The sequence below is a fragment of the Petromyzon marinus genome, chromosome 44 (assembly GCF_048934315.1).
Source record: "Petromyzon marinus isolate PM22_M1 ecotype Great Lakes invasive population chromosome 44, UKy_Petmar_22M1.pri1.0, whole genome shotgun sequence".
NCBI classification, from domain to species: Eukaryota; Metazoa; Chordata; class Hyperoartia; order Petromyzontiformes; family Petromyzontidae; genus Petromyzon; species Petromyzon marinus.
Window position 1 is genome coordinate 3,452,805 of NC_133710.1, and position 24,305 is coordinate 3,477,109.

Here is a 24,305-nt window from a genome sequence, read left to right on the forward strand (position 1 = left end):
GGGTAGGAGAGTGTGTGGAGTGGGGGGGTGAGAGGTAGGAGAGTGTGTGGAGTGGGGGGGGGTGAGAGGGGAGAGGTAGGATATTTCGTGGAGGGGCGAGAGAGACGAAAGGGAGAGGCAGGGGAGCGCGAATTGACAGTGGCGAGATTAATCGGCACGCCATTCCCCTGGATTGTCATCGGCAACACGAGCTAAATACATAAATAACATGCCCACTCGGGGAATGTTTTAGGGAGATTTCACGTTCTCCGCATGTTTAACGATTGCCGCAAGCGCATCACGACACTCGCTGGCAGAGTTTCAACTATTCACATCTGTAAATGACTAGAAACCCCATCCCACCGCAGGCTCTATCTGTTACCCAAGAGCTATTAGGTCACGATTCATACGCCGATTTGAAAACTAGTGTCATCAGTAAACATTAAAAAAATGGCATTCTCATCAGGCACCCGTGGTGTAAGTGACTGCAGTGTCCAATTGTTATCGTCCACGCTGCCTCTCTGCGCCACGGTGGCGAGATGTTAACTCCCTCGCCTGGTATACAGGAGGTCGTGGATGCGATTCGCCTGCTGCTGTATATTTGGAGTTTGCGGTGTCTCTCTCTCTCCCTGTGGTCGCGTGAATTTTTATCCGGGTCCCCAGGTAGTTCCCTCCACATTTAGAATGGACGTCACGCGTTTAGAGTATTTGGTTGCTATAACTGTCCACGTGATAAGCCACTTCGTTGAGCTATCATTTGTGGTGGCAAGACCACTACTGAAAAACAAACTATATAGCTCAGTGGGCCTTACCTAATGGAATTTTAAAAAAATACTTTAAATAGGTTGTATGTGCTGTGAAGGGCCATTGCCTGAAATGTCGCCTAATGCTGCGTGTTTGTTCACCTTTTTAAAGCCACACACGATGTTGTTTAGAAAACCAATCACAACAGAAAAAAAAATTCAGTCCGCGCCGGAATTCATTGCGTTTTAGCGCCACGCAAATCTATGCACCATCATGTGTCGAAAAAAAACTCGTCAGCCGATTCCAGTCCACCAGCTCAAAACTCATTTACCGTGCCTCTATGTTGTCGTTTGATGCCAGCGACTCGATTAATCGACGTATCCCAAGGAATCGGTGGAGCCGTGTAAGGACGAGTAGCAAGACTCACCTCGGACACCTGGTGGAACAGGCAGCCCCCTCCCTCCCTCGCACTAGCCCCTGCCCATTTTACATAACCACACCCACCCGATTTCTAGCACCACCCCTCTGCGGCTGAACAGCCCCGCCCACTTTTACATAGCTCCGCCCACTGGCCAGGCAGCACCCTCTTGCCGTTCCATTAGACCAGCACGAGTCCAGAACGTCTGAACCTGGACGACAACCCTGCTGTGGACCGGAGAGAAAGCACATAGAGACGGAGATACACAGAGACTCATAGAGATACACAGAGACTCATAAAGATACATAGAGACTCATAGAGATACATAGATACCCATAGAGATACATAGAGACTCATAGAGATACATAGAGACTCATAGAGATACACAGAGATACATAGAAATACCGAGACTCATAGAGATACAGAGACTCATAGAGATACATGGAGACTCATAGAGATACATGGAGACTCATAGAGATACATATAGACTCATAGATATATATAGAGGCTCATAAAGATACATAGAGACTCATAGAGTAACATATATATTCATAGAGATACATTTCGACTCATAGAGATGCATAGAGATACATAGAGACTCATAGACATACATAGATACTCATAGAGATACATAGAGACTCAGAGATACGCGGACTCATACAAATACAAAGAGACACATAGATCCAGAGACTCATAGAGATACATATATATTCATAGAGATACATAGAGACTCGTAGAGATACATAGAGACTCATATAGATACATAGAGGCTCATAGAGATACATAGAGATACATAGAGACTCATAGAGATACATATATATTCATAGAGATACATTTCGACTCATAGAGATACATAGAGATACATAGAGACTCATAGACATACACAGATACTCATAGAGATACATAGAGACTCAGAGATACGCGGACTCATACAAATACAAAGAGACACATAGATCCAGAGACTCGTAGAGATGCATATATATTCATAGAGATACATAGAGACTCATAGAGATACATATATATTCATAGAGATACATAGAGACTCATAGAGATACATAGAGACCCATAGAGATACATAGAGACTCATAGAGATACATATATATTCATAGAGATACATAGAGACTCATAGAGATATAGAGCTCCGTAAAAAAACGACAAACTGGGTGAGGGGGGGGGAGTGTTACGGTGCCCTTTGATGTTTTCCCGTGGTGCATTCCACCGCGACTCTCACACAACTGCGCTAAACCCGCACGGTGCCGAAGGACATTGCCGATTCACACGCTTCGCAAATGCGCTCAGCAGAGTAACGAACTCGTCGCACGCAGCGAATTAGTTCGGTGTTTTGGTGTTTAGGGAGTTGGTTAGTTTAACACGTAGTAGCAGGCTTTCGCGACCAATATCATCCACAACCCCGCCACCACCCGACACAGCCAATTAGTAAGGTTTGTCACGTAAACAGAACATTTGTCGCCTGATGAAGCTAGTTGTAAATACTGGCGAAACGTCGTACTCAGTAAATGTTGTGGCTTGGCTCTCCAACACACCGGTTAGTGCTGTACCAGTAACGAATTGGCACGTTCTGTTCACGTGACAAACCTTACTAGTTGGCTGTGTCGGGTGGTGGCGGGTTTGACGACATCATAAGACCTCCCTTGCCAGTGTCAAAATATAAGAAAAGGTTTTCCCTTTTTTTCTGGCAACAAAACAGTTAGTATTATATTCTTGGTTCTTTCGGTAAAGTCAAGTAGAAGGGAAACAATAAAATAATAAAAATATAAAACAATAAAATTCTCACGACGTTTCGACTGCAACACAAGCAATCATCATCAGGTGTGAAAACCACAACAAGAAAATTTTCAAATTTTATTGTTTCCCTTCTACGTGACTTTACCGAAAGAACCAAGAATATGAATCCCTGCAGTCACGAAAGCTTTAAATCAAAATTTAAAACAGTTTGTGTTAAGATGTTAAAACACCAAACTGAAACACCTTTTGCAAGGAATCCTGTCTGCATTAACCACAGATACTTGTGGTGAAAATACAAACAAGAAACATGCTCTGCATGGTCTCTGCAACTGATTGGTCCACACCAGAAACACCTTTCTTTAGAGCCTAGTCTCAAACAGTGTTAGGCCAGAGGAAAGCACAAAGACAATGCCACTATCAGGGCATTGAGAGCTCGGGGTGAGCAGCTCCATCATGGGACCCCCTTTGCCAGTGTCAAAATATAAGAATAAGTTTTCCACTTTTTTCCTGGAAACAAAACGACACATTTGCGCGATCTAACCCAAAAAAGACTCCGTTATGGAGGGAGTTGTTTGTTTGCATTGTAACACCGCGGATTGCACAGCAGGTGGCGGTATTTTACACAGAACGCCGAGTCACGCCGAGTGGAGAGTCGGGCGGTCCAGACCTCCCTTTTCCTGGCGACACTCTCCAGCACTACATTACTATACACTACACTCTACACTACTACACTACACTACTACACGTTACCCTACTATACACTACTATTTTCTACACTATACACTACTATACACCACTACACTATACACTAGTATATACTACACTATACACTACTATATACTGCACTATACACTACATTACTATACACTACACTCTACACTACTACACTTTACTCTACTATACACTACTATTTTCTACACTATACACTACTATACACCACTACACTATACACTAGTGTATACTACACTATACACTACTATATACTGCACTATACACTACACTATACACTACTATATACACTACTACACTTTACCCTACTATACACTACTATTTTATACACTATACACTACTATACACCACTACACTATACACTAGTATATACTACACGATACACTACTATACACTACACTAAACACTACACTATACACTACTATATACTGCACTATACACTACACTATACACTACTAGATACACTACTACACTTTACCCTACTATACACTACTATTTTCTACACTATACACTACTATACACCACTACACTATACACTAGTATATACTACACGATACACTACTATACACTACACTAAACACTACACTATACACTACTAGATACACTACTACACTTTACCCTACTATACACTACTATTTTCTACACTATACACTACTATACACCACTACACTATACACTAGTATATACTAAACTAAACACTACACTATACACTACTATATACTGCACTATACACTACACTATACACTACTATATACACTACTATATACATTACTACACTTTACCCTACTACACACTATTTTCTACACTATGCACTACTATACTACACTACACTATACACTACTATATACTGCACTATACACTACACTATACACTACTATACTCTTCTACCCACCCCCCCAACAGCTTGTCCAGGCTAGACGGGGGATCTTCGTCTTTGTGGCGTGAAAGAGGTTGAAAGGAACTGCGACTCGAGTGGACGAAAAACCTGCGGAGCTCTCATCAAGTCTCAGTGGATGGCGGTCACGGAGTCGCTCTCTCCTCCGTCTGGTCGACTCCAGCAGCCACGCGCTCTCCAAAGACAAAGATCCCCCGTATAGCCTGAACAGACTGTCGGGGCAAGTGCTGTAAGCGAGCACCTAATGAAAGCCGGCACGGCGCACGAGGGGATGGGTGGACAGCACCACGCCCGGTCGCATTTGTCTCCTCAGTGGCGATGTTTACACACCGCACCAGGTACTCATTTGAGGCTGAGTCGACCTAGAGGAGGCCCAAGACCGATTCAGATAAACGTCACTGGCGTTGGCCGTGAGCGGAAATCGAATTCGCCCCCCACTGCTCCTTATCCCCAATTTGAACTTTTGGTCTGGAGAGACAAATAAATCAAGGAGACAATTAATCTGCTTGTTTATTTACGTATTTTATTACCAATATTTCTCAGGTCAGAACCAATCGGTGAACTCAGAATATAACGTACGTGTCCCGAGGAAGGGTAATTGCCAGAAACGCCGCGTCTTCACGTCTAACCCTTTTTGAAGGCCGCGGTGTTCATTGACGAATGTTTTGAAAGGTTCGGTTCTTTGTGTTTGGGGAACTCTCGCGCGGTTAACGATGTGTTGATGACGTGTTGACGATGTGTTGATGATCACGCGGAGCCAATTAGCGCGTGCGCTCCTCCTCCGCTGCTCCCCGGCGACGTGGCGAGATTATATCATCTCCGCCTGCTGCTGCTGCTGCTTCTTCGCCTGCAAGCAGACACGGTAATTTTGTCTGGTCACGGTCAGTCACGCTTTGGTCTTTGGCCGAGGCAGTCGTAATCTAGCGGTGGTGATGACTGGTAAACGATTTAACAACTTCACACTTTTATTTTTATTTAACCGTAGCTATTTTTTTTTGTCAGAAGTGACCTGGCCACACGTGATGGCTCAGCGAAGAGTGGCTCATCACGTGGGAATTTATATGAGCAGCCAGATCGAATGGTGTTTTTTAAAACTTTTAAATAAACTTTATTGTCCAGCAGCAAATGCCCTGGACGGTTCCGGTGCTCCATTGCGAGAGTCGCCAATAAAAAGCCAACAATGTCCGTGCGCGTCATTACGCTGGTGGTGGTGATGATGATGGGTATATTGGTGAGTAGTAGTCATTGGCCATGCCTGATGATGATAATTTTAGTCCGCTCGTTTTATAGTTTGGTTGGATTAAAAAAAACAATGTAAATGCACTCTTAGCTGACGGATCTCTCTCTCTCTTCGTTAAAAAAAAAACCAATGACAAGCACGTTTCTCTGCAGAGTTTGGCAGGGACGCGCACGGGGAAGTTTCAGCGCATGACGGTTTCTGTAAACACCACCCCGCAAGCGCCCACGTAACTTGACAAGGATGTGGGGTGGTGGTGGTGTTGGGAAGTTGGGCTGTTTGAACATTCTCAGAAATTACATTTTGTCCGGAGAGTGTTGCATTGAACAATTCGGGTCATTCTCACGGAAGAGACGGAGAGCTTGGAATTGGACCGATAAACTGAAAGAGGCGGGTAGGATACGCGTCCGGGGCCAGAAAGGACGACATGCCGATGGTCAATAATGATCATGGAGCTGCAACAAAAGGACGGAACGCGTTCCCGAGATAATTAAACTAAACTATTTATTTTCTCTTACCAGGTAAAGCTAAGCTATGAAAACTCGTTTTCAGAAGCGACCTGGCCATCACAAATGACAGCTCAATCGGAGTGGCTTATCGCGTGGAATTTTTAAGCAGCAGCCAAATCCTCGCGTCTCTAAACGTGGAGGGGAAAACCCGGAGGACCCGGAGAAAAAAATGCACGCGACCACGGGGGGGGGGGGGGGGAGAGACACCGCAAACTACAAATCTACAGCAGCAGGCGTCAGGGTCAGGATCGAACCCACGACTTCCTGTATACCACGCGAGGTAGTTAACATCTCGCCACGGGGGCACCGGTGACGTCCACCGAGAGGAGATGGAGCCTCGAAAGCAGCTCGTGGTGTGCAGCTGCTGGGTGGATTCATGCAGGATCGTGAGAGGTGGCGGCGGCAGCGGCTTCGTAAGCAGTGGATCGATGATGGCCGACGATGATTGTTTAATTAAAATACAATAATAGCTGCCACTTTTTTTTTGCCCATCATCCCCTCCGAGGTTGATAAATCGAGTTCTACTCGGTGGGAGGTCGACAGTTCATGCCATATTCATTGCCTTGTCAGGATTTCAACCCCAAGCATCAACCACCAACCCACCTCTGAATCTTCTCCATCTTTTCGCTTCATTTTCCCCGTCACCACCACCGCCGCCACCATCAACACAGCACAATCGGTCTCCCGAATCGCCTTGTCCCGCCCTTTCCTCCCGTCCCACACCATCCCAAGTTAATTCTCGATACATCGTCAAACATCATCCATCGTTAACCCCCACCCCTTCGCGTCTCATCATCTTCAACACAACCCCTCTTCATTCCTCACCCCTCCCTCCCACCGCTTCCTTCGACAGCCCAATCACCATCATACTGATCTCTCATCACCCCTCTCGTAGTCATCATCATCCCTTTGATCTTTCTCTAGCATCCCCTCTCCAATCCTCTTCCTGGCGGATCCTCCTGTGCACCCCCATGCCCTTCCCAGCTTCTCCACCAGCTCCCTCCCTCCTCTCCTCTCCCCTCTCTCTCCACGCGGAAGCTCGGGTCCACACGGGGCGGTGCCTACACCACCACCACCACACACCACCACACACCACGATCACCAGAGGTAGCAGCAGCAGCAAGCACGCAAGCAAGTCCGCCCCCCGTGCCGTGCGCACCAAGCGGAGGGCGTGCGCAGGCGAGCGGAGCGAACCAAACAGCAAGCGGCTCCACGAGTCGCCTCTTCCCTCCTCCGTCCAATAGCGCCTCCCGCCTCGTAGCTACCACCCCCCTCTCTCTCTCCGCTCTCTCTCAGCTCTCCCCTCCCTCTCTCTCGGCTCTCTCTCAGCTCTCTCTCTCTCTCCGCTCTCTCGCCTCGTGCGAGCCAGCGTGTGACGCGACATCATCCCTCCTCCTCGCAAACCCCACCCCATCATCATCCTCCTCCTCCTCTCGGACGCAGGAAGCAGCAGAGGCGAGCGCGCACCCAAGCCAGAGATCGTCCGCGACTGCTCCTAGCAGCAAGCAGCAAGAAGAAGGATCTGAGCAGCCCCCCCCAACACAGCCCCGCCAGAGTCGACCCTCCAATCTCGTCCACCCTCCAATCTCGTCCACCCTTCCCGCCCCGAGCAACGCTCGCTGCTCGCAATCGACTTGGTTCGCTAAGCGTCGCGTCTCGTGGGCGAGAAAGGTTCCCACCACCACCACTACCACCACCACCTCCCGTGTTGGCGAGGCCTCGCGATTCTGCCCCATGGCACAGAGGCACGGATACCGCCGTCGCCGCAGCAGCAGCAGCCAACAGCGTTGATCGGCCGACCCCCGCGGAGCCTTCGAGTCGGTGAGTGTGGCAGCGTGGCACCGTGCTACCGTGGCACCGTGGTAGCGTTGTACCGTGCTACCGTGGCACCGTGCTACCGTGGGACCGTGCTACCGTGGCAGCGTGGCACCGTGCTACCTTGGCACCGTGCTACCGTGGCACCGTGGCACCGTGCTACCGTGGCACCGTGCTACTATGGTAGCGTGGCACCGTGCTACCTTGGCACCGTGCTACCTTGGCACCGTGCTACCTTGGCACCGTGCTACCTTGGCACCGTGCTACCTTGGCACCGTGCTACCGTGGTAGCGTGGCACCGTGCTACCTTGGCACCGTGCTACCTTGGCACCGTGCTACCGTGGCACCGTGCTACCATGGTAGCGTGGCACCACCGTGCTACCGTGGCACCGTGCTACTGTGGTATCGTGGCACCGTGCTACCTTGGCACCGTGCTACCGTGGCACCGTGCTACCTTGGCACCACCGTGCTACCGTGGCACCCCCTACACATCCTCTCCTTGGTTTCGGTTCTGGTCGTGCGGAACGGGGGAACCCCATCCGAGATGGGTCAGAACGTGGGGCGCGGTGGTAGTTGGTGATGGTGGTTGTGATGATGGGTTGTTGTGGTGGCGAAGGTGGCTGTAGCTACTATGCGTGCCACTGTTGGCAGCGCGTAAGAGGGGAGAGAGAGCGAGGGTTGGTGGAGCTCTACAGTACAGCAAGTGGGGTTCCGTGAAGAATCCCCCGTGGTGACTGCCCTTTCAGACAGTGAATTCAGAGAGCGCACGGGACCCATCGTGACTGCGGATGAGACCCAGACGATTGAAACTGGTTTCAGAATGTGTCTCACTTTGAGCACACGCGGCCGTGTGTGGTATTGAAGTCGTAATGATGATGTCTGCTCTGGGTAAGCCCCCGATGGGCTTTGCGCGGTCATAGAATATTATATTTGATCTCAAATCCGCCCAGAGGCGGAATGGAGTTGCGATGCTTTGTGTACGTGCGCAGTAGGTATATTCAGGTGGTAGGTTACGTGGGTAGTCGGTGGTTAGGTGGGTAGTAGGTACGTGGGTAATTGGTAGTAGGTACGTGGGTAGTTGGTAGTGTTTAGTTGGTACGTGGGTAGTTGGTAGTAGGTATGTGGGTAGTTGGTAGTAGGTATGTGGGTAGTTGGTAGTAGGTATGTGGGTAGTTGGTAGTAGGCACGTGGGTAGTTGGGCAGTTGGATACGTGGGTAGTTGGTAGTGGGTAGTTGGTAGTGGGTAGTAGGTACGTGGGTAGTTGGGCAGTTGGATACGTGGGTAGTTGGTACGTGGGTAGTTGGTACGTGGGTAGTTGGCACGTGGGTAGTTGGTAGTGGGTGGCACTACGCGTGGTGAGCTATGTTTACTGTGCAGCGACCTCAACGCAACTCGGTGTAGCCAACGCCGCACGCGCTGCACGACCAAGGGCGTCATTTGCCCGACGTTCCAGTGCAGGGGCCCACTCGCGATGGGAAACTTCGTCGTTGTTCTTTGTTGATTCTGCATGGCGATTTGTGTGGTCGTCGAATGTCGCCTGCGACTTCCTGCAAGTGCGTGGCGGTGGCCTGGTGTTGTGGCTGTTGATGGTGGTTGTTGTTGATGGTGGTGGTGTGGTGGTTGATGGTAGTGTAGTTGTGGCTGTTGATGGTGTTGGCGTGGTTGTGGTTGGTGGTGGTGGCGTGGTTGTGGTTGGTGGTGGTGACGTGGTTGTTGGTGTGTTTGCTTTACTGTATCTGCTCGAAGGCCGATTGCGCAATGCGATAGCGTCACATGCACACCCCCCCACGCACATTTGACGTTACATTATTATCTCTTTATCATTGCAAGTTAATTGCTTTTGTTTGACCGATGACACAAGCACGAGTCTCGTTCATTTTCTGTTGTTTGTGAGCCAGTCTCGCCCAAAAACATACGCTTAGTTACGTGACCATACTTCACCACGCTGGTCGATGCGGGTTGACGGCTGGGTGGATGTTGGCTGGCATCGCCTTCTGCTGCCCGCGACATAGCCAGGCGCTGCAGCCTGTAGCACCTGGGTCACGCTTGGCGTGGTCGCCCTGTAGGGCTCCAACTCTGCCTTAGGTTGACCTTGATGGGGCGCATCCACCCCCCCTACCCACATCACTTTGGCCATCTGCGCCTACAGCACATATATTGTATTTCACATTTCGTGGGATACAATATATACTGCGTTTGTTGACCCCCCCCCACTACGCCGCCGCACCTCCGATCAGCAACGATTGGCTGCGTACGGTGCGAAAGAAGTTGCAGTACATCCACGTGTCATTTCGACTTGTTCAGGACAAGGCGCGCAGTGGGTCGTCATTGTCTTGTGGGCAATGGTAGAGCCAGGATTTTCAGGTAGGAGGAGGGGGGTACAACCTCTCCAGCAATGAATAAGTATATACAAAAAAACTTTAAAATAAAACACGCTTTTATGAAATGTCCTGGTAATGGAAGAACTCCACGACTCCAGGAAGTGGCCCCGAAGCTTGCCACAACGTAAGGGGGACCGTGGGCAATTACAGCCAACGTGAGTTAACCGTGTACAATTAGACCCAAGCCGAAACATAATGTATAAAAAAAGAATGTTTTAAAATATATATTTATTTTTTACGATAGAATGTAGTATTGTCATCAGTAAGACATAAGTATACCAAGTTTGCAGTCGATATCACATTGGGAAGTGTGTTAAAATTGAGTTACAAGATTTGAGGATACAACAACGATAACAACAGTGAGTTAAAATAAAGCGTGTAATAAAGTAATAAAAATAATAGAGGAGTAGTTAGTAAGCAAGGACTTGTCCCTTTCTTTTTATTCGACGCGTGTGCGGCGATGGCACAGCCATCGATCGAGGGTCGAATTCGAACCGCGTTGTGTGATCGGCATCGCGCTCGCTGAAGATGTTGATGCCTTCAGGGAAGTCGTGGACTCTGTATACGCAACTGCGCACAATACTGAGTCACTTACAACTGCTTTGCCGTTACTTGTTGCCAATTATGGACTCAGACTATTGTCCTATCATCTCATACAGTCCCTGGCACATAATAATATGCTACACGGTGGCAGTGGGGGTCGCAAATTGCCGATTTATTACCAATAAACCCCAATGATCAGATCGAAATTCGGGATTTCGATCGGATCATTTTGGTTGTGGCGGTCACTGCTTGCTATCCAGCAGTGGCAAGATCACGGCTGCTGATGATAACGACTTGAAAAATGACGCGGCCTTCGTCTGCGTGCTGCTAAATAATCGGGGCAGGCTAGGTTCAAACCGGGTGGAACTCGCCCCTCTCTCTCTCTCCGCACGTACCGTTTGTTTGGTTCGACGCGGGCCAAGAGCCCCCCCAACCCAGGTCCGGTTTCGACATTTAGTGTCGGCAGAAGTTGAGTGGCAGGGTGACCTCTCCGATGTTTCTAGCACACCGCGTCAATCCATGCGGTTTTACCCCGTATTCCTGTGCAGGGGAAATTGAGTTTGCAGGTCCATATGGCGTGTGGCCGTTTCAATACGGGCAATACAAATTCTAATTTGTCTATTTGTTTGTGTTTCTACCTTGTGATGGGACTTTGTAGGAGGAACTTTGAGATGTATAAGGGGCACGGGGTTGACCAATAAGGTCTGAATTGGTCCGTAATAAGCTAGAGGGCACTGATAAGGGGTTGACAGGTTTGTTATCGGCCAAGGCCTCTTCTCTGTCTTAGATATGGGTCCCAGTTCCAGGCACAGCGTTACAATACAAATTTCGCAACAATCACGAGCGTCGTTGTGGAGAATGTAAACAACACAATGGATGTATTAAATATTACTTGCCAAATGACACCAGGCGACACAATCCTTGAAACAAGACTACAGACCTGCGGATGAGACTCAGAAAGTCGAAGCCGGTCCTGCTAGGATGTGTCCATGTGCCCACACTTAGATCAATTATGCGGTGCAGCATTGATTGGCCTTTTACGGCTCTTCTTATAGCTTCCCAAGTTCTCGTAACAACAACAACAACAACCCTTTGCTCCATCGATTCAAGAAAACGAATTGCAGTGTGTGCTATCCGCGCATACTTTCGACAGTGCCGTTTGTTGCTGGCCGCTTAAGAGGTTTCGCGAGCCTGCGCTGAGCAAGCCCCCGAGGTTGACACTCGCCGGGCCCGTGACCGCGCCGCCGCTCGCTAGGACCGCTGGGTATTGTTGGATGTTTTATATGTTGTGTATGTGTTTAACTTGTTGAATGTTGTATATATGTTTAACTTGTTTCGCACCCTACGTAGCCAACCTTGCTAATCGGAGGTGCTGCGGGGTAGGGGTGGGGGGGGGTGATTTCGAAAACGTTTTTTTTGGTTTGGCCATGTTTTTGTTTATTGTAGTACGGAGTTAGACGGATGTCCTTAATCTTCGTTGTCTTGTGGTTGGTGTTGTTTGACTTGCATCCCACTGGGATTTTTGCACACAGCGTTGGTGTACGGTGCTATTTCAGGAATATTTTGATATTTTTTCCTGTATTTTCTGTTTGCACAGTCACATAATCACTTTAAGATGTTTTCTTGTTCATGTTTTTGTTTGTTGCGGTTGCACCCGATTCAAGAGCCTAACGGCTCACAGGGCTATACCAAATAAATGGAACTATGAACTATACACACACACAGGATTGGTTCCCTGCAAACTAAAGCAAATATTGTTCCTGTAGGGATACAGAGAGAGATAGACAGTTTGTTGATTCCAAGACTACAACTGACTTCTTGCACCGGCACGGTTACTTATTAACTCCCCTGCTGGGCGTTGTGCGTTTAAAGGGATTCTCACGTGGCACAGCAGATGTTCGGTGCCACGCCGGGGGTTTTAACTGCATGTACAGGGAGAGGAGACGACCAGGGCTGAGCTCCGGAAAACATTTCTATGCTGGGGGAGTTAGGGGGTGGGGTTGTTCGAGACGTTGAAATGATGTAGGAAATTAAAAAATGAGAAATTGACCTGGTGTGCAGAAGAGGCTAAGGTAGACTCCGAGGCCAGTGATTGATAACCCTTCGGGACCCTTTGCCTGGCCTCTGTGAGATTCCGTGATCACCACTGAACCGTATCGAAGCCTTAGTATGGCCTCTGTGAGATTCCGTGATCACCATTGAACCGTTCGAAGCCCTAACCTGGCTCTGTGAGATTCCGTGATCACCACTGAACCGTTCGAAGCCCTAACCTGGCTCTGTGAGATTCCGTGATCACCACTGAACTGGATCGAAACCTCCACTTCATGATGCTTGACCAGGTGGGAACCCGAGAGACTCGGGATCGAGTGGTGGGTGACCTGGGCCACCACAATAACGACGAGAGGGAAAAAAAACCCAAAGTTCGGCAGTGACCGACGCCACTCTACGTGGCCTGGATGATTACAAGTAAAATAACGCCACGGATGAATAAATAAATGTACATCTCTTGTGACCCCGTCTGCTAACGCGTGTGGCTCGTTTCCCTGCCAGCTAGGCAGGTGCGTGTGTGTGTCTGTGTGTGTGTCTGTGTGTGTGTCTATATAGCCTCGCGTGCACAATGCGGGTAACACAATAAGAATGCGGCCCGCGTTATGTACAGTGAGTGCCTGTTGCGCAAACAGCACTTGGGGTGCCAGGGGCAGCCACGCGTTCGTGGGTCGCCTGTCATCACCGCTCGACACTGTCCATCTGTCTGTGACACTCGGTCTGTCAGTCTGACACTCGGTCTGTCAGTCTGTGACACTCGGTCTGTCTGTCTGTGACACTCGGTCTGTCTGTGACACTCGGTCTGTCTGTCTGTGATACTCGGTCTGTCTGTCTGTGATACTCGGTCTGTCTGTGACACTCGGTCTGTCAGTCTGTGACACTCGGTATGTCTGTCTGTGACACTCGGTCTGTCAGTCTGTGACACTCGGTCTGTCTGTGACACTCGGTCTGTCTGTCTGTGACACTCGGTATGTCAGTCTGACACTCGGTCTGTCTGTCTGTGACACTCGGGCTGTCTGTCTGTGATACTCGGTGTCTGTGACACTCGGTCTGTCTGTCTGGGACACTCGGTCTGTCTGTCTGTGACACTCGGTCTGTCTGTCTGTCTGGGAAACTCGGTCTGTCTGTCTGTGATACTCGGTCTGTCTGTCTGGGATACTCGGTCTGTCTGTCTGTGACACTCGGTCTGTCTGTCTGTGACACTCGGTCTGTCTGTCTGTGACACTCGGTCTGTCTGTCTGTGATACTCGGTCTGTCTGTCTGTGACACTCGGTCTGTCTGTCTGTGATACTCGGTGTCTGTGACACTCGGTCTGTCTGTCTATGACACTCGGTCTGTCTGTCTGGGAAACTCGGTCTGTCTGTCTGTGATACTCGGTCTGTCTGTCTGTGACACTCGGTCTGTCTGTCTGTGATACTCGGTGTCTGTGACACTCGGTCTGTCTGTCTGGGACACTCGGTCTGTCTGTCTGGGAAACTCGGTCTGTCTGTCTGTGATACTCGGTCTGTCTGTCTGTGATACTCGGTCTGTCTGTCTGAGATACTCGGTCTGTCTGTCTGTGACATTCGGTCTGTCAGTCTGTGACACTCGGTCTGTCTGTCTGGGATACTCGGTCTGTCTGTCTGTGATACTCGGTGTCTGTGACACTCGGTCTGTCTGTCTGGGACACTCGGTCTGTCTGTCTGGGAAACTCGGTCTGTCTGTCTGTGATACTCGGTCTGTCTGTCTGTGATACTCGGTCTGTCTGTCTGGGATACTCGGTCTGTCTGTCTGTGACACTCGGTCTGTCAGTCTGTGACACTCGGTCTGTCTGTCTGGGATACTCGGTCTGTCTGTCTGTGATACTCGGTGTCTGTGACACTCGGTCTGTCTGTCTGTGACACTCGGCCTGTCTGTCTGTGACACTCGGTCTGTCTGTCTGGGATACTCGGTCTGTCTGTCTGTCTGGGAAACTCGGTCTGTCTGTCTGTGATACTCGGTCTGTCTGTCTGGGATACTCGGTCTGTCTGTCTGTGACACTCGGTCTGTCTGTCTGTGACACTCGGTCTGTCTGACACTCGGTCTGTCTGTCTGTGACACTCGGTCTGTCTGTCTGTCAGTCTGTGACACTCGGTCTGTCTGTCTGTGACACTCGGTCTGTCTGTCTGTGACACTCGGTCTGTCTGTGACACTCGGTCTGTCTGTCTGTGACACTCGGTCTATCTGTCTGTGACAGTCGGTCTGTCAGTCTGTCTGTGACACTCGGTCTGTCAGTCTGGGACACTCGGTCTGTCTGTTTGGGATACTCGGTCTGTCTGTCTGTGACACTCGGTCTGTCTGTCTGTGACACTCGGTCTGTCTGTCTGTGACACTTGGTCTGTTTGTCTGTGATACTCGGTCTGTCTGTCTGTGACACTCTGTCTGTCTGTGACACTCGATCTGTCTGTCTGTCTGTGACACTCGGTCTGTCTGTCTGTGACACTCGGTCTGTCTGTGACACTCGGTCTGTCTGTCTGTGATACTCGGTCTGTCTGTCTGTGACACTCGGTCTGTCTGTCTGTGACACTCGGTCTGTCTGTCTGTGACACTAGGTCTGTCTGTCTGTGACACTCGGTCTGTCTGTGACACTCGGTCTGTCAGTCTGGGACACTCGGTCTGTCTGTCTGTGACACTCGGTCTGTCAGTCTGGGACACTCGGTCTGTCTGTCTGACAAAACAAAGCGCCAAGCGACCAGCAACAAACAGCGCGAATAAAGTTATAAATAGATTCGTCTGTTTCGTAGTCTTCTCTTTCGATTCGACTACCGTGGCCTGTATCTAACACAACCCCCTACGGGTGTCTCTGTACGTGTGATGTCTGTGTGTGTGTCTCGTGTGTGTGTCTCTCTCAGCGTGTTCACGACCAGCTCCGTGAGGTTTGCGTTGCTGTTTGTACGTCGACGAATCACCGCGCCATTCATTGAAGGAGGTTTTTGGTGAATCGTGGGGGGCCTTTTTGGGGGGTTGTCGCCGACGGAATTGCTGAGACACTTGTCAAATGGAGGAACGGCGTCGTTACCGGGAAGGTCTTTGGGCTGTGTGGGTTGGTGGGGGGGGTGCTGAGTGGCAGTGATGGGGGAGGGAATTCCAACATCGAGTGAATGTGGTTATTGTTTGTGGTTAGTGAAAGTGGTTATTGTTTGTGGGTTAGTGAATGTGGTTATTGTTTGTGGTTATTGTTTGTGGTTAGTGAAAGTGGTTATTGTTTGTGGGTTAGTGAATGTGGTTATTGTTTGTGGTTAGTGAATGTGGTTATTGTTTGTGGGTTAGTGAATGTGGTTAGTGAATGTGGTTATTGTTTGTGGTTATTGTTTGTGGTTAGTGAATGTGGTTAGTGAATGTGGTTATTGTTTGTGGTTAGTGAATGTGGTTATTGTTTGTGGGTAGTGAATGTGGTTATTGTTTGTGGTTATTGTTTGTGGTTAGTGAAAGTGGTTATTGTTTGTGGGTTAGTGAATGTGGTTATTGTTTGTGGGTAGTGAATGTGGTTATTGTTTGTGGTTGTTTGTGGTTAGTGAAAGTGGTTATTGTTTGTGGGTTAGTGAATGTGGTTATTGTTTGTGGTTAGTGAATGTGGTTATTGTTTGTGGGTTAGTGAATGTGGTTAGTGAATGTGGTTATTGTTTGTGGTTATTGTTTGTGGTTAGTGAATGTGGTTAGTGAATGTGGTTATTGTTTGTGGTTAGTGAATGTGGTTATTGTTTGTGGTTAGTGAATGTGGCTATTGTTTGTGGTTAGTGAATGTGGTTATTGTTTGTGGTTAGTGAATGTGGTTATTGTTTGTGGGTTAGTGAATGTAGTTAGTGAATGTGGTTATTGTTTGTGGGTTAGTGAATGTGGTTATTGTTTGTGGTTATTGTTTGTGGTTAGTGAATGTGGTTATTGTTTGTGGGTTAGTGAATGTGGTTTTTGTTTGTGGGTTAGTGAATGTGGTTTTTGTTTGTGGTTAGTGAATGTGGTTATTGTTTGTGGGTTAGTGAATGTGGTTATTGTTTGTGGTTAGTGAAAGTGGTTATTGTTTGTGGGTTAGTGAATGTGGTTATTGTTTGTGGTTAGTGAATGTGGTTTTTGTTTGTGGGTTAGTGAATGTGGTTATTATTTGTGGTTAGTGAATGTGTTTTTTGTTTGTGGTTAGTGAAAGTGGTTATTGTTTGTGGTTTAGTGAATGTGGTTATTGTTTGTGGTTAGTGAAAGTGGTTATTGTTTGTGGTTAGTGAATGTGGTTATTGTTTGTGGGTTAGTGAATGTGGTTAGTGAATGTGGTTAGTGAATGTGGTTATTGTTTGTGGGTTAGTGAATGTGGTTATTGTTTGTGGTTATTGTTTGTGGTTAGTGAATGTGGTTATTGTTTGTGGGTTAGTGAATGTGGTTTTTGTTTGTGGTTAGTGAATGTGGTTATTGTTTGTGGGTTAGTGAATGTGGTTATTGTTTGTGGTTAGTGAAAGTGGTTATTGTTTGTGGGTTAGTGAATGTGGTTATTGTTTGTGGTTAGTGAATGTGGTTTTTGTTTGTGGGTTAGTGAATGTGGTTATTATTTGCGGTTAGTGAATGTTTTTTGTTTGTGGTTAGTGAAAGTGGTTATTGTTTGTGGTTTAGTGAATGTGGTTATTGTTTGTGGTTAGTGAATGTGGTTATTGTTTGTGGTTAGTGAAAGTGGTTATTGTTTGTGGTTAGTGAATGTGGTTATTGTTTGTGGGTTAGTGAATGTGGTTATTGTTTGTGGGTTAGTGAATGTGGTTATTGTTTGTGGTTAGTGAATGTGGTTATTGTTTGTGGTTAGTGAATGTGGTTATTGTTTGTGGTTAGTGAATGTGGTTATTGTTTGTGGTTAGTGAATGTGGTTATTGTTTGTGGTTAGTGAATGTGGTTATTGTTTGTGGTTATTGTTTGTGGTTAGTGAATGTGGTTATTGTTTGTGGTTATTGTTTGTAGTTAGTGAATGTGGTTATTGTTTGTAGTTAGTGAATGTGGTTATTGTTTGTGGTTAGTGAATGTGGTTATTGTTTGTGGTTAGTGAATGTGGTTGTTTGTGGTTAGTGTTTGTGGGTTAGTGAATGTGGTTTTTGTTTGTGGTTAGTGAATGTGGTTATTGTTTGTGGTTAGTGAATGTGGTTAATGTTTGTGGTTAGTGAATGTGGTTATTGTTTGTGGTTAGTGAATGTGGTTATTGTTTGTGGTTAGTGAATGTGGATATTGTTTGTGGTTAGTGAATGTGGTTATTGTTTGTGGTTAGTGAATGTGGTTAGTGAATGTGGTTATTGTTTGTGGTTACTGAATGTGGTTGTTTGTGGTTAGTGAATGTGGTTGTTTGTGGTTATTGTTTGTGGTTAGTGAATGTGGTTAGTGTTTGTGGTTAGTGAATGTGGTTATTGTTTGTGGTTATTGTTTGTGGTTAGTGAATGTGGTTAGTGTTTGTGGTTAGTGAATGTGGTTAGTGTTTGTGGTTAGTGAATGTGGTTATTGTTCGTGGTTATTGTTTGGTTAGTGAATGTGGTTGTTTGTGGTTAGTGAATGTGGTTATTGTTTGTGGTTAGTGAATGTGGTTAGTGTTTGTGGTTAGTGAATGTGGTTATTGTTTGTGGTTAGTGAATGTGGTTGTTTGTGGTTAGTGTTTGTGGGTTAGTGAATGTGGTTTTTGTTTGTGGTTAGTGAATGTGGTTATTGTTTGTGGTTAGTGAATGTGGTTAATGTTTGTGGTTAGTGAATGTGGTTATTGTTTGTGGTTAGTGAATGTGGTTATTGTTTGTGGTTAGTGAATGTGGATATTGTTTGTGGTTAGTGAATGTGGTTATTGTTTGTGGTTAGTGAATGTGGTTAGTGAATGTGGTTATTGTTTGTGGTTACTGAATGTGGTTGTTTGTGGTTAGTGAATGTGGTTGTTTGTGGTTATTGTTTGTGGTTAGTGAATGTGGTTAGTGTTTGTGGTTAGTGAATGTGATTATTGTTTGTGGTTAGTGAATGTGGTTAGTGTTTGTGGTTAGTGAATGTGGTTATTGTTCGTGGTTATTGTTTGGTTAGTGAATGTGGTTATTGTTTGTGGTTAGTGAATGTGGTTGTTTGTGGTTAGTGAATGTGGTTAGTGAATGTGGTTATTGTTTGTGGTTAGTGAATGTGGTTAGTGTTTGTGGTTAGTGAATGTGGTTAATGTTTGTGGTTATTGTTTGTGGTTAGTGAATGTGGTTAGTGTGTGTGGTTAGTGAATGTGGTTAGTGAATGTGGTTATTGTTCGTGGTTATTGTTTGGTTAGTGAATGTGGTTGTTTGTGGTTAGTGAATGTGGTTAGTGAATGTGGTTATTGTTTGTGGTTAGTGAATGTGGTTAGTGTTTGTGGTTAGTGAATGTGGTTATTGTTCGTGGTTATTGTTTGGTTAGTGAATGTGGTTGTTTGTGGTTAGTGAATGTGGTTATTGTTTGTGGTTAGTGAATGTGGTTATTGTTTGTGGTTAGTGAATGTGGTTAGTGAATGTGGTTAGTGAATGTGGTTAGTGTTTGTGGTTATTGTTTGTGGTTATTGTTTGTGGTTAGTGAATGTGGTTATTGTTTGTGGTTAGTGAATGTGGTTATTGTTTGTGGTTAGTGAATGTGGTTAGTGTTTGTGGTTATTGTTTGTGGTTAGTGAATATGGTTGTTTGTGGTTAGTGTTTGTGGCTTATTGAGTGTGGGGAGTGAATGTGGTTATCGTATGTTGTTAGTGAATGTTGTTAGTGAATGTGGTGAGTACATGTATGTAGTTGGTGAATGTGGTGAGTGTGTAGTTAGTGAATGTTATATTCTTGGTTCTTTCGGTAAAGTCACGTAGAAGGGAAACAATAAAATAATAAAAATATAAAACATTGCTTTCTATACAATAAAATAATAAAAATATAAAACATTGTTTTCTATATTTATTATTTTATTGTTGCCCTTCTACGTAACTTTACCGAAAGAACCAAGAATATGAATCCCTGCAGTCACGAAAGCTTTAAATCAAAATTTAGTGAATGTTGTTAGTGTATGTAGTTGGTGAATGTTGTTAGTGAATGTTGTTAGTGAACGTTGTTAGTGTATGTGGTTAGTGAATGTGGTGAGTGTATGTAGTTAGTGAATGTTGTTAGTGAATGTTGTTAGTGAACGTTGTTAGTGTATGTAGTTAGTGAATGTTATTTTCTTGGTTCTTTAGGTAAAACAATGTTTTATATTTTTTATTTCATTTTTTCCCTTCTACGTGACTTTACCGAAAGAACCAAGAATAGTGTTTGTGGTTAGTGAATGTGGTTAGTGAATGTAGTGAGTGAATGTGGTTATTGTATGTAGTTAGTGAATGTTGCTAGTGAATGTGGTGAGTACATGTATGTAGTTAGTGAATGTGGTGAGTACATGTATGTAGTTAGTGAATGTGGTGAGTGTATGTAGTTAGTGAATGTGGTGAGTGTATGTAGTTAGTGAATGTTGTTAGTGAATGTGGTTAGTGAATGTGGTTAGTGTATGTAGTTAGTGTATGTAGTTAGTGAATGTTGTTAGTGAATGTTGTTTGTGAATGTTGTTAGTGAATGTGGTGAGTGTATTTGTCTGTACCCAGTGTGCCAATATGTTCACTGCACCAGGCACTCGGTTCAGGTCGAGTCAACCTCAGGAGACTCAGGAACCTGTGTTGTTTGTTGGTCGTGAGCGAGAATTGCATGCAGACAAAATACACAACAACAACAACAACCGCCATTCGCCACTAAGTGGCGGTGACGTCACCACTGCGCTCGTGCCAGGCTAGGTGCACGTTGAGGCCACGTGAAGTGTCGAACGCCCGCTGGCAGGAGGTCACGGGGCAGACCCAGCATGTACCACGGGCCGACTGACTGCGATGACAATTCACAGACAATACACAGACACACGCTCTCGCACAAATAATTGAATTTTCACACACGCGCACGCGCGCGCATTAACACAACAGCACATGGCATTTGCAACGATGACGTCACCCCAGCGATTGTGCCAGTTTAAGTGCACCTTAGAGGAGAGGGCCCCACGGAGTGTCGAAGGCTCGCTGGCAGGAGGGCCACGGTGACAGACCCAGAGGTGCTCGCAGATGCGCACCACCTGTGCTCCCTACTGTGCCTGTTTTATCCGCCCCCCGTGGCTCCGCTCGTTGTTGTGAGCGTCGCTACTCTTGCACCCCCCCCCCCGCTGTTGTTGGGAGGGCGACCGCCCCCCCCAACTGCCCAGCAGTGTCCTTCACGAGCCCCCCCTCCACGCACACACACGCACCTTGGCAGGCGGTCAATATGCAGCTTTCCCAATGCGGATCCTCCCAGAGGCACCCAATCTGCCTGCCTCGTCCTCCGCCCCTCTGCTCCACGCTCTGACTGTGCGCTCAGCGGCATGCAGAGACGGCTCTGCCGCTGCCTTTGTCAGTGCCGGATGATCCTAGCAGCACAAGTAGCTACTACATCTGTTGCTACGGGCCCCGCACTTTCAAGGGCCCCGCGCTAAATGCTTTCAAGCTATCAACTGCGGTTCAGTAATTCTGCACTTGCTCTATTACTATAGTGCTATACCGCCTTAAAGCTTTTATGAACGACTGGGTGTTTAAGGTTAGCTATTTGTCGTATTATCTGTCTGTATAGCAAATGAAAACATACAATTACTTTCCTATGCAAGTAAACAAAAATGTGTGTTTTAATATATTTTTCAAATATTTAGGGCCCCTTTATAACATATGCTACAGGCCCTGCACTAGCTTAATCCGGCACTGGCCCTTGTACAGTGTCCGGTGAGCGTGGAGTGGCTGGCACGAGATTTATAACTTTTATTACTACCACCACCACCCCCAGCCACTTACCCACTCACCCGATCCACCCACTTAGCAACACGCCTATCCATCAACCGACTCACCTGCCCACATACCTTGCTCTCATAACAACCCACCAACTCACCCATCTATCAAACCCATTCATCCTGCTCACATAACCTACACTCACACCAACTCACCAACTCACCCATCTATCAAACCCATTCATCCTGCTCACATAACCTACACTCACACCAACTCACCAACTCACCCATCTATCAAACCCATTCATCCTGCTCACATAACCTACACTCACACCAACTCACCAACTCACCCATCTATCAAACCCATTCATCCTGCTCACATGACCTACACTCACACCAACTCACCCATCTATCAAACCCATTCATCCTGCTCACATAACCTACACTCACACCAACTCACCAACTCACCCATCTATCAAACCCATTCATGCTGCTCACATAACCTACACTCACACCAACTCACCAACTCGCCCATCTATCAAACCCATTCATCCTGCTCACATAACCTACACTCACACCAACTCACCAACTCACCCATCTATCAAACCCATTCATCCTGCTCACATAACCTACACTCACACCAACTCACCCATCTGTCAAACCCATTCATCCTGCTCACATAACCTACACTCACACCAACTCACCCATCTATAAAACCCATTCATCCTGCTCACATAACCTACACTCACACCAACTCACCAACTCGCCCATCTATCAAACCCATTCATCCTGCTCACATAACCTACACTCACACCAACTCACCCATCTATCAAACCCATTCATCCTGCTCACATAACCTACACTCACACCAATTCACCAACTCACCCATCTATCAAACCCATTCATCCTGCTCACATAACCTACACTCACACCAATTCACCAACTCGCCCATCTATCAAACCCATTCATCCTGCTCACATAACCTACACTCACACCAACTCACCCATCTATCAAACCCATTCATCCTGCTCACATAACCTACACTCACACCAACTCACCAACTCACCCATCTATCAAACCCATTCATCCTGCTCACATAACCTACACTCACACCAACTCACCCATCTATCAAACCCATTCATCCTGCTCACATAACCTACACTCACACCAACTCACCCATCTATCAAACCCATTCATCCTGCTCACATAACCTACACTCACACCAACTCACCCATCTATCAAACCCATTCATCCTGCTCACATAACCTACACTCACACCAACTCACCCATCTATCAAACCCATTCATCCTGTTCACATAACCTACACTCACACCAACTCACCCATCTATCAAACTATTCACCCTGCCCACACTTAACCTACTCTCACGCCAACTCGCCTAACTCGCGCAATCGCTCACCTACTCACTGACGCATCTCCCCACCAGCTCACGCCTCTCGCTCGCCCACTGACCGACTCACCGCGTCCCACCGCACACACGACTCGCTGACTCGTCCACTCACAAGCACCCCCCCCCCCCTCCTCTCTCTCCCCCCTCGGGGCCCACAAGCCGCGACACCGCCGCACGCGAACGCGGCTAACATTCTGGCTCTCAGTGCATGAACTGTGGTGGGTGGTGGTGGTGGGGTGGGCGGGCACGTGTTTGCTTGTGCCCAGTGCCGGATTATCATCGTGAGCACAAGTGGCTGCGTACGTAGTGGCTGCTGCTGCACATGTAGCAGTGGCTGCTGCACATGTAGCAGTGGCTGCTGCACATGTAGCAGTGGCTGCTGCACATGTAGCAGTGGCTGCTGCACCTGTAGCAGTGGCTGCTGCACATGTAGCAGTGGCTGCTGCTGCACATGTAGCAGTGGCTGCTGCACATGTAGCAGTGGCTGCTGCACATGTAGCAGTGGCTGCTGCACATGTAGCAGTGGCTGCTGCTGCTGCACGCGTAGCAGTGGCTGCTGCTGCTGCACGCGTAGCAGTGGCTGCTGCACGCGTAGCAGTGGCTGCTGCACGCGTAGCAGTGGCTGCTGCTGCTGCACTTTCAAGTTTCCCCCGCGCTAAATGTTTTCAAGCTATAAATTCCGGTTCAGTGATTCTGCACTTGCTCTATTACTATAGTACTATACTGCCTTTTTTTTGCCCGTCCAAGGACGGGTGTATATATTGCAGTAAATCTGAAATATTAAATAGGAAAATTGTTCAGCTCATTATTATTAATGTGGGGGGGGGTTGCCCCATGCCCCATGTGGAGTGACGTCATCCGCTAATGGTTGTGGAGGGGTGCGGCATGTAGAGTGACGTCACACGCACATGATTATTAATGAGGGGGGAGGGGTGCGGCATGTGGAGTGCGCGACCTTCTTGTGCGTTCGTGTAAATTTACACGCGGGCATGAATATTAATGAAGGGGGGGGGCTTCTTTGCAGTGACGTCACACACGGATGTAGCACTGTGCTGCGTAGATTTATTTTTTACCGTCACTTTCTGTAAAG

The 24,305-nt window shown here is 47.3% G+C and overlaps 1 protein-coding gene and 1 long non-coding RNA gene across 2 annotated transcripts in view; one reads left to right on the plus strand and one right to left on the minus strand.

The window, feature by feature from the left end:
- Positions 1-5,003: 5,003 nt before the first annotated feature.
- On the minus strand, positions 5,004-7,011 carry LOC142930882 (uncharacterized). The gene is made up of 2 exons (XR_012946858.1): positions 6,861-7,011; positions 5,004-5,358 (listed from the first exon to the last, which is right to left on the minus strand). It is a non-coding gene; the product is annotated as an uncharacterized LOC142930882 (long non-coding RNA).
- A 515-nt stretch (positions 7,012-7,526) lies between these two features.
- The window catches only part of LOC116951928 (tyrosine-protein kinase JAK2-like), a 105,675-nt gene continuing 88,896 nt past the window's right edge, over positions 7,527-24,305 (plus strand). The window contains exon 1 of the mRNA XM_032970795.2: positions 7,527-8,078. The gene's annotated coding sequence lies outside the window, so the exon portion shown is untranslated. The remainder of the gene's footprint in view (positions 8,079-24,305) is intronic.